The sequence below is a fragment of the Pyxicephalus adspersus genome, chromosome Z (assembly GCF_032062135.1).
Source record: "Pyxicephalus adspersus chromosome Z, UCB_Pads_2.0, whole genome shotgun sequence".
NCBI classification, from domain to species: Eukaryota; Metazoa; Chordata; class Amphibia; order Anura; family Pyxicephalidae; genus Pyxicephalus; species Pyxicephalus adspersus.
The window spans coordinates 35,451,309-35,462,218 of NC_092871.1; the positions used below are offsets into that span (position 1 = coordinate 35,451,309).

At 35.8% G+C, this 10,910-nt stretch overlaps 1 protein-coding gene across 8 annotated transcripts in view; it reads left to right on the plus strand.

Moving 5' to 3' along the window:
• The window catches only part of ACSL4 (acyl-CoA synthetase long chain family member 4), a 47,823-nt gene that overhangs the window by 11,603 nt on the left and 25,310 nt on the right, over positions 1 to 10,910 (plus strand). Inside the window, exons 1-2 of one of the 8 annotated variants that reach the window (XM_072430111.1) lie at positions 7,500 to 7,579; positions 8,327 to 8,381. The exons of 4 other annotated variants lie outside the window; for them this stretch is intronic. The gene's annotated coding sequence lies outside the window, so the exon portion shown is untranslated. Of the gene's footprint in view, positions 1 to 7,473; positions 7,580 to 7,654; positions 8,382 to 10,910 lie in introns of those variants that run through there. 3 more of the 8 variants (XM_072430116.1, XM_072430117.1, XM_072430112.1) reach the window with 3 other exon arrangements.

The window sequence follows — 10,910 nt, forward strand, 5'->3', positions numbered from 1 at the left end:
TTCTATTTCTCTGTCATATGGAAATTTACATTTGCAATTCTGGATGAGGATGGGGAGCAAAGTGGTGCTCCACTGCATGAATACATTTAAAAGCAGCCATAGGTTTTCCTCTAGCCCTGCATATGTAAGACAAGAGTGGTGATTTTTTTCCTTGGAGTTTGCTTTACATGTTGCCAGTGTCCAATGACCTAATGATAGCCAGAGGCAATGTAGTCTAAATTTGGTCATAGTAATAGTAGTGTTCTGTTTAGAATTTCTGGTGCACAAAGAAAACTCTGTTGCTTCCTAAAGTGTGAACCTAAACTATGCACACATGCACACAAACACATGGCAGATGTTTTAAGCTATTAGCTGCTGGATGTAAGCAAACGGTTAACCAGCAGCCATGCTATCAAGATAAGTGTTCACTTTGTTAGTTGGGGGAAGAGGGCAGAAAGGATAAGAGAACCAGTGCTCATGTAATGGACATTGAAAAATCTACTCAAGAGGTTGTAAAAAATCCATCACTTACATCTGTAACTGCTTGTAATGTGCAGCAATTTTGTTCATAAACCTCTTAATAGAGCAGAACAAATGTCTCTTAATGTTCTTTTTAGTTTGTTTCAGTTGAGGGTGAGAGTGGGTTTGGGTAGGGCTGTGCAAGGGAACAAAAAGTGCACTTATCCTTTGAATTGAACAAAGAATGCCCTACAATAAAGTTCTCATGTATTCACTTTACCCTTAATGTGAATCAATACATTTTTTTAAAATAAGGAAAATTTGATATATTGCCAACACATGCTTTATTGATTTGTTTGTAGTTAAATTTATAGATGTTTATAAACCTTGAACTTGCATGATAATATATTTTACACAATTTTCTACCTTTTGAGTTTTTCTCAAATTCTGGAATAGTGTAAACTTGCTTATTATTATTGTTAAACAGGATTTATATAGCGCCAACATATTACGCAGCGCTGCTTAACATACTAATATTAGTTTTAAACCCTGCCCGACGGCAGGCCCAGTTTCTTTAACGTTCCTGTGAACTGCATAGTTCTGCACTGTGCATTAATCCATGGCTTGGGGTTTCCAAATGTCCCCTATGGGAACTAGCAAAAGTTAAAAGAAGCACTTAAAAAAAAAACTTTAAAACCAAAGTGCTTCAAACAGACTTGTTTTGGGTATTTTGTCATTTGGCTGCTGGCAAGTATTGATTGAGACCTAAAATTCAGTTTTTGTGCAGTTTGTTCCTGAACAAAAAGGCCTGGTAAGGTAAACCTACAAAGATAAATAGCCAGTTGTCACACTGGATATAATGTTTAATTTCGAAATATATATATATACATTTATGTGCAGGTCAGATGACTGTGTCTGTAGTCAGTGTTCATTAAAAGATCCTAACCTCTATGATAGATACAAAAGTTATGTTATTACCTTTAACTAAACTTAATTTTGTAGGGAAGCTTGCATGCATCCTGTCTGCTTAGTCTGAAGGGTTATTGCAGATCATTTTATATGGCATGTGCTGACAGATTAAATGTCAAAAAGAAATTAATGAGATAATATATTTATATATATAGATTTTCGGGCTTCTTCATGTTTATCCACAATAAATTGCAGGACAATGCATTCAAAAATATGTAAAAATCACACTCCAATGACATGAATAGTAATAGTGGGTTTTGAAAGTAGGGTTTTGTAGTTTAAAGTGTAGTACGCACAAGATTTGCTGCCACTTTTTGTGATGGACCCTCCAAACAAAATGATCTGTAAATGATTGGTTAAAAGTCCCAAAGTAGTCTGTCATCAAAAGAAAGTGAAAAAAAATATGATTGTATACAAATTTATTATTACCAACACGTTCCATCTTCACAAGGAATTAGAACCCAATGAAAATCATATCATCAATTGGCTGCTAAATTACACCGGTAAATAATTTTGAACACATTTATTGTTGACTTCAATTTTAAAGCCTATTTACACTAAAGTAGGTATGCAGTTAGTGCAGTGCACTATCGTGCAGTTAGTTTTTGTCTATCACATCAGGTTTTTTCTTTACTGCCTATGTTAATGCAATCATCGTAGCGTGGATTTGTATAGGTTATTTGTATACAGGCAAGACAGTGTGGCCAGAGGTTGTGCGCTGCTCTACGTAGAGAATAAGCAAAATTTATTTTTTTACTTATGTATTATCGTTCTTTCAGATCATGTCAGGCTCTGGTGTTTCTCGTCGTAAGTGCCTAAAAAACCCTGATTCATTTTGACAAATCTGTGGCAGTTTCACCATTCCCAGTCAAAGGGTGAACATCAGCACATTGGTAGAGCAAGTCTATTTGGCATATTTCAAAGTTAAACTTGGTGATTAAGATAAGTCTTGGCCCCCACATAAGGTGTACAAACAGTGTGTCAAGGGTTTACAGATGTGCACAAACGGAACACGTGATAAGATGCCATTTGATATACCTATGGTTTGGCGAGAGCCAGGAGATCATTGCAGTGAGTGTAAAGCTACGTACACACTTCCAATTATTATCGTTGGAAAACGAACTTTTGTATAGTGAAAACTTCAGGATATAACAATAAATGTAACATAGAATACCCTATCTACCATAGAATACCTAGAATAGAATACCATGTCTACCATAGGTTATACCCCCAGTGGCTCATTCAGATGAAATCTCAGTGCTGGTTTTCGTTACACTACCCTCTCTTGAAAAACATGATTATAGTGATGAACTAGGTAACAACAATGATGAACTGTTTGAAATTGAAGAGGACTCTGTTTGTAAGGGATTTGATCAGCATGAGTTGAATGATTTGGCACGTGATTTGTGACTATCAAAGAAGGCTTCAGAACTCCTAGCATCAGGACTGCGTGAGAAAAACTTACTTGAAAAAGGAACAAAGGTATCGTACATTTAAACCGGAAAAATTGCATTTCTGCAGTACTTTGGAACTGACAGTGGCTTTGAGTATTGCTATAACATACCTGGTTTGATAAAGGAATTGGAAATTCCAATCTATAACTCAACTGAATGGCGACTATTCATCGATAGCTCAAAGCAGAGCTTAAAGTGTGTCCTCCTTCACAATGACAATATATTTGGGTCAGTCCCAGTTGGCCATTCAGTTTCTCTTTGTGAAGAATATACAGTCATAAAGAGAATCATTGAGTTGTTGCAATATCATCAACACAATTGGGTCATCTGTATTGAACTGAAAATGGTATGCTTCCTTCTTGGTCAGCAATGCGGGTACACCAAGTATCCCTTTCATCTGTGCATATGGGACAGCAGAGCTCGTGAGAGGCATTGGGTGGAAAGGAATTGGCCTCCAAGATCTGCCCTAAAACCAGGTGATCCACACATTCTACATGAGCCACTTGTTGATAGAAAGAATATTTTAATCCTGCCTCTTCACATGAAACTTGCAGTCAGTGATGAGCTACATGAACTATTCCACCAAGATTTGAAGGTCATGGAAGGACGGTATCAGGGCAGATGGGATGTACATATGATGGCTGACTATTGTTGGAGCATCCTAACACTGAACACTACAGGAAAAACTTTAAGCGTAAATTTGTACCTTAATCGTTTACACAAATAATTTTCAAATGTTTTACTGTATGTTTTTTGACATAAATTGAGTGCACCCTGTATCGTAAAAACTGGATGTGATAGCAAAAAACTGGTTCTTGATTCACCACCCAAAAATTAGTAAAAAAAAAAAAAAAGTGTAAGTTATAACTCAACAAAAAATGCGTTCCCCAGTGTTATCTTGAAATTTACCTCCAATCTGATTGTTTTACTAGATCAAAAAAACAGGTCAGATGTGAAAATCTGCCTGTGTATTAGACTGTAAAGTATAGCTGTATGCTATAAATAAAACTGGTGCACAAAATGTTTTTTTTTGTTCTTTGTTTACCCTCTGTGTATAGTAAGATTTTACTCTCTCCCTGTGTGTCTTAGAGAGGTAACAACTATTCTTAGGACTCCAGCTATAAAGCACAACAAAAATAATAATTTCCCCTATGTCCCCCCAGATCTGCTCTGCCACTCAATTATTGATTCCAGGAACATAACTCTTTATTTGCTTCTATGATGTGTAGAGAACAGGGAATGAGTTTTTTTTTTTTTGGGGGGGGGGGTGTTTTTGTGTTACCCAAATGGCCTTACTTTGGGACAAAGTGCAAGTAGAACTACTTGGGGGAATCAAGGAGTTTGACAAGTTTTTGTCTGTCATTCTAATTCTGCTTCACCCAAAAATGGTATTTTGGTTATTCTTTATACTATAACTTTTAATTTTTTCATATTTTTTAGAAATTACATTTTTACTCTATTAGACTTCTCCTGTGCCAAATGATTATATATTTGAAATTTATAGCTTTATGAACTAAGTTAACCTATTTATTGACTAGAATTTGCCAGGTATTTTATTTTCCTCGACCTGTTACCGCATTTTATGTGCCCTCTGGCATATATGTATTTATTTTACAATTGTGCAATTGCAATTGTGTATTGCTTCATAGGTGAGTCAGTGTGGCTTTTTTTATTTTCAGTCAGTTCTGTATTACTCAATGAATGATTTTTTTTTTTTTGTCTCATTTAATAATAAATGCGCTTTATAATGTACATTTCAATATGTGTCTCTAAAATACTGATTGTAAGTGTATGTAATTTTTGTTAGATAAAATGAATGTTGCTGTATTTTTCTTTTATCAGGGTTTGTTATGCTGTTTACATTACCAAACTGTCCAGTGATGCTACATTAGATTTGCATGATACTCGATGTACCTTAGTCTAATCTTCCTCTTTTATAACTTCACATGTTCTTGCTTACATCTGTCTTTGTCTGACGGAGACATTGGATTTATTTTCCAGTGGTGAAATTATTTTGTAATAAAGTATTCGTGTTGAGTCAAGATGTACTTTTTTTGTGAAGGTGGTGGGAACATGATGAGAGGAACTGCCATGTATGAGGTACATACAAAGAGCACATCTAGCTACCCCGATGGGCTTTGTAATTACAAACTACATACAAAGTACATTTACAAAGCCTTTCCTTGTTGATGATTCACAATAAAGTAGATATAAACCCTAACTGAAAAAAAAACTTCAGGTTACTTGTTTAGGCCTATATAAAATTTTAGTAATATGTTTTACATATATTTTAAATGTATCATGTATATCTAACAGATAACACACATTTTTTCCTTTTAGTATCTACCTTTTGGTTTACATAAACATAACCTTCATGTTCAACATGTAACACAAATATTTTATGCAGTGTAAACAATCTTGAAAGGTGAATGATTTTTCAGTGTAGACTGTATACACATTTCATTCCTCAAATATTTTTGCATGTTAAAATTCAATTTCCAATAAATTACAGACTTAAATTTAACAATGTGTGTGTTTTGGGTTGTGTATGCATTTGGATTTATGAGACTGAGTCACCAAGGGTCAAAACTGATGCGCTTATGAGTTGGAAGATACTGAGATGACCTTCAAAATAAAAGCAAATCAGCTAGGTGGGTAGACTTGTTCCTGCATGTAGATGTCTTCCTGTATGTAGATTTACTGTTTGTTTTTGCTTATTTGTAGAGCCGCCCTGTCTAAACTCACATTGTATTGTACCAGTGTAAACATGTTGTGTATTTATAATATTTTGGTTAAATAACATGGGACATCAGATGCATACTGAGAATACCTGTAAGCAACAGTTACCAGCAAACTTACATAGTAATGTTTTTCTCATTTAAACCCATGTTGGTTTATAGGAAACCTGTATTTTTTTTTTTGTCTTAGGTGGGTGGCACATTTTGTTGCATATATATGGTTTGTTTAGGTGTCATATCATATGGTTGGTGCCTTTTTCTTACTCCCTGCTTTTCCCTCTATGTCTATGTCACATATCCATCTGTAAAGCCCATAGAAATAGCATTTTTTACTCCCTTTCATCCACTCAGTTTGGTGCTGCTCAAAGATATGTTTCATATGTGATTCTTACTCACATCCTGGCAACCAACACACACCAAGCACAGGTGCAGCTCGGCAAACTTTGACAGCTGGGCATTGATCAGGCAAGTAAGAATAGTTATTGCAGAGGGGACATCACCTATCCCTTTCTGCAATAATCACCTGCCTGATCAGAGATTTTTCAACGTGGGATATTAGTTCCACTTTAAAAATAATGAAGGGCAGGGATTGCCACACTGAACATAACAGATATCATTGCTGTTAGCTCAAGAGTACCACAGATGTTCATTTAGTACATAAACTAGGCTTGTGTCTAGGTAAATGGTGGAGTCTGATCTATTATCTTTGAAAAACCTGTAGTTTCATGTTTAGGAAGCTGAAGGACTTTTGCCTACAATGAAAAGTAAGACTTTAGATGGGAGGAGTAAAGCCAAAACAATACAGCAGTCTAAACCCCCCTTTTCTCAACCTATTTACCTTGGGGAACCTTCAGGGAACCTCTGCTGTAATCAATACATCCACAGCTCATAAAATATTGGCATGATGGTTAGTAGGAGAAATGTCTCTTACGTTGATGGCCAGTGGGAAGAATGTCACCGTTAACACATTGGGACATATACAGCAATGAATAAACTGAAGGCAATCCTTCCTAAGTGGTATCTCATTCCCCCTGAAAGGTGCAGGGACATGTCAGAAGCCTAGATGCCAATAATGGCAGCTTAAAACCTTTGGTATTCATCTGCATAAACACAAAAAGCAAAATAAAAATGGCAACCACTTTGCTCAAATACAGCTAGCATTAGTAAGTAATAGATATAGACAAGAGTGATCCACAAAACACTAAAATACTTGGTGTCTTTGGAAACAATCTAACTGGTCCCCATTTCTTACTTCTGGAGGGTCTGAAACATGCTCACAGCCAGCATTTATTTAAAAAGCAAAATAGCTATCCAATAGATTGACCCTTGCAGATGCATTTTAGCATCCCTGGGTTACTATTCCACAAGGCTTTGACAATTGGTAATATTTTTGCCTCGTTAACAAATGAGAAACATTTGTTTCTACTTGTGATGTTTGCCAGAGCAAATGGGTGAAAGTTGATATTAGTCAGCACCTAATATGAACTCTCTCCTTTCTGATTCATCAAACTGTCTGAACTTTATCCTAGCCTTGGATTTTACACACACAGGCTATAGGGTTTCTTACAAACATTAAAAGCATGTTACCTCTTTTCCTGCTTTTTATTCGTATTCTTATCTTCAGCTAATTATGTTCGTATACTGATTTCCCAACAACCTGGAAATGTTTCTAAATAAGGCTGACGATTTAAACATTTCCTGCTCACCCAGTGGCAGTACGGATACATTTTGTAACTGGTAATCCCTGCTCCACTGCACACTGACGTCACAGGAACAGAAAAAAAACACCTCAAAACAGTGTGAGCATGTGAATCATTTCCCTGTACTCTTGTCTGCTATTGGCCTTTCACCTAATTGTGGTAATGTTGCTTTAAGCATTTTACTTACGTTCTTCAAACGTGGGCAGGCCCCCTTGCCTTATAAGTCTCTTCATTACTCAGTCTGATCTCTGCTGGGCTCAGACCAAATAGCTTGAGCTGGGTGAGTAGCTTCTATTTATGTTTTGCTGCACTCTTCCTCCAGAAAACAAGTGTTATGGAGTTGTAATCACTGCTTTGCTCATCGGTGGGGACTCTAGTTTGAGAATTTGTGAAGTTTTCCTTTCTTGATATTGCTTTGAAATGTGTACACGTTGCTGCATGTAGTCAGATTTGGTTTCTACAGCAAATTCCTACTAGGAAGGCTTTCTTGTGTGTTACTTCACGCATGTATATGACTGCAATCTGTGGCTCATTCTGTGCTGTACATTGACAACGGTACAGTTTGCCTTGTAGCAAACCCTCAAAACAAATTCCTAGTTTTCATCACCAACCAGGTAATTGTAGTCTGGATCCGCTGTCATTTGGACAGCTATCTCCTGTTACTGACCTGCCCTACTTTAGGTAATACTTTAGTATTCCTCTTTCAGAAAAGTGAAACATTATATAACTGAGCTTGCTATTAATTTTGTATTGCTATCTTATATATTTGTCATTGATGTTCATGAAATAAAAATACTTGTGCTGTAACTGGTTTAATTTTAAATCAACACATACGCATGATTTCTTTAGGTTCTGGTCTCCTCCTATATTTTTTGGAGTTTACCAGAGATGGTTCAAAACTTGGTAGTGTTGTTGTGAAGTCACAAATGTCATTTTCCAGTGTGCGATGAAAAGGAATTGAAGTAATGATGTGTGTGAATTAAATAAAACCTCATCAGTTTACAGGTGCATTTTTGTTTTTTTACAGAAGGTCAAAGTTGTGCATGTAGGGCCTGCTGATCATTGTAGTTGTTTAACAACAGGTGAGCTGCTGCATACTTTTAACTTACTGTTGTAGATAAAATCTGGACCAAGGCCAAAAATGTATAGAAAGGTATCTGTAACAGTTCTTCAACATTTTGTTTTCCCCCAGTAATGATCGTTTACACTTCAGTCTATGTAAGATGATGTTGTTTTCCTTTTTAAAGTGGCAGCGCTGTACACACATAGAACTTTTCTACAATAAATGCAGATGGAGTGGAGAGCTTTAAATGCCTAGAATTTGATGCCAGGCTCCATATTGAGTTTAGTTTTCTCATATATAGTTGATCAGTTTGTGAGAGTTTACTTCATTACCTTTCTATGCACAATCAATAAATCTTTACATCACTGGAGCTTTCAAGTTCAAATTCTGCACAATAAAACAAATATATAAAAAAATGAATTGAAGTTAAGAGAGGGGTGGGTGTTTTTTTCCATATCTAAAAACTCTCATGGTATTTGAAGTTGTTGTAATTGTATACTTGTAACAAGTTACCTATATCTAAACCTCTAAACCTATCACTTTATTATCCAATTGTTCTTTCCAAAAATGTCACAAGACAAAACCATGTTTTAATCTAAACTGACCTTTGGATTTTGCCTGTATATTGGTTTCTAGCTGTATGTGCAGTGTCTGCCTTTAAAATGTAACTTAAACACTAAAATTTACAAACATACTAGTGCTGCTGACCTCAGTTGTAACTATGTCTGCATCTCATTTTTGCTTTCTAGCCAGCCATTCATTAAGAAACCTACTTGTTAAACTGGTAGTTTCTGTGTTCCTGTTTGTAGGTGGCTATATTGCCTTTCAGGGTTCTATCGATGCCTGCCAAAGCCACCACAACATGCGCACACAGTGGTAAGCAGGGCTAAATCCGAGTTCATGTGAAATATCTGATATAGCCTTGTCATTTCTTCATCTGTACTGGTGCACGTGAACAATTTCTGCTACATCCTTCTGTAATGGTATGTGTGCACAGTATCTACAGTGTCCGTGTCCAGTAAACACAGTGTAGAGACACAGATATTTAAAAAAAAAAAAAAAATTGCTGGGTAATGTTTTCTGGGTTGACTTTATTACAGCTAATAGCAGTCTTATAGAGGGGTCTGTGAGAGAACTCTTGGAGCTGTTTTTGCAGCAGTGTTCTTTTTTTTTTTTTTATTTGTGTGTATCTTGTTTCTTCTGCATCAACCACCAATTAGTGAAGAAAATGTCAGGATGACCGCTCTAGCTCTAGAGTATTCACCTTTCAAAAAACACCTGCATTTCTAAAGTGACGGTTTCCATTTTTTCTAAGCTGAAGCACCTGCTTCTTGTAAAGGGATCTGGCTGGTTTCTTGCGGAAAATGGCAGGCTTGTCTTTATGGAAATGTATGGACAGCCTTTTTCAACTTGATCAAAGTTATTATCTCGGGAGTTAAGAAGTCTGCTTTATGGGCAGTGGAAAACATGACATAATGAAGCAGCTAGGGAACATTTTGGCTCTGCATTTTATTCATCCATGTTTAGATTTCATTGAACTGGTCCTTGGCCCTCACCAGATGTGATTCTAGTTGATGTGGATTTAAACAATGATTGCTTAACCTTGGAACATTATGAAATTTCCGGATTGATGGAAAATCTTTGACCAGTGTACTTTAATCATAGGCTTTTGTCGGGGGTGGACAGATCATACTTGTCCATTCATGATGGGATTTAAATAGTCAGAGGTCTGGATACAACATAATGCTGCCCATGGACATAGGATGATGACTTTATAAAATATGCAATAAACTACATATATTACTACATAAATTCATACATTTATTTCCAAATTATTTTTTTTTTGTTTATATAACATAATTATTGATGTCAGCAAGTCTCAAAATATCAATTGACAGTGTTATTCTTGTGCTTACTTCTAATATTGTTCAGTGTTTATGAGCTATGTCGGTAACTTAGTATAACGATCTTGTACACGCAGGGGCTCTTCTTTGTCTCATTTATGCATGAATAGGACTCATTTTCTTTTTGCAGATTTCGCACTCAAGGAGCCCTTGTTAATTCTTTACAAACACATGGAGGTCTTCATGAATGGACCTCATTTTCTCCTGTACATTTAACACATTAGAAAGCCTCAATGCAAATAAAAGATACATTAATATTGAACCATTTTGGAGTAGTCTGCTCATATTATGAGGAGTTTTATGTGCTTATAATGAAATGCATTTATGTTTCTAAACCCTGCATTACCTGAATTCAAGGTTTCTTTTGTCTGCGCAGAGTTTTTTCTGGGGATGTTTAGCTGAAATGCTCTGCTTAGACTTGTCAAACATATAGCCAGTTTATCTTTGTAATCCTATTGTAATCCTAAATGATTATAATAATTTGTTGTATTGGCTGTAATTTTGACAATCTCAAATTCATATGCTAACATTTTTACGCTCAGCTGCAGACTTAAAGTAGCTTTTACAATATATATGTATGTATATATATGTGTGTATATGTATGTATGTGTATATGTGTATATATATATATATATATATATATA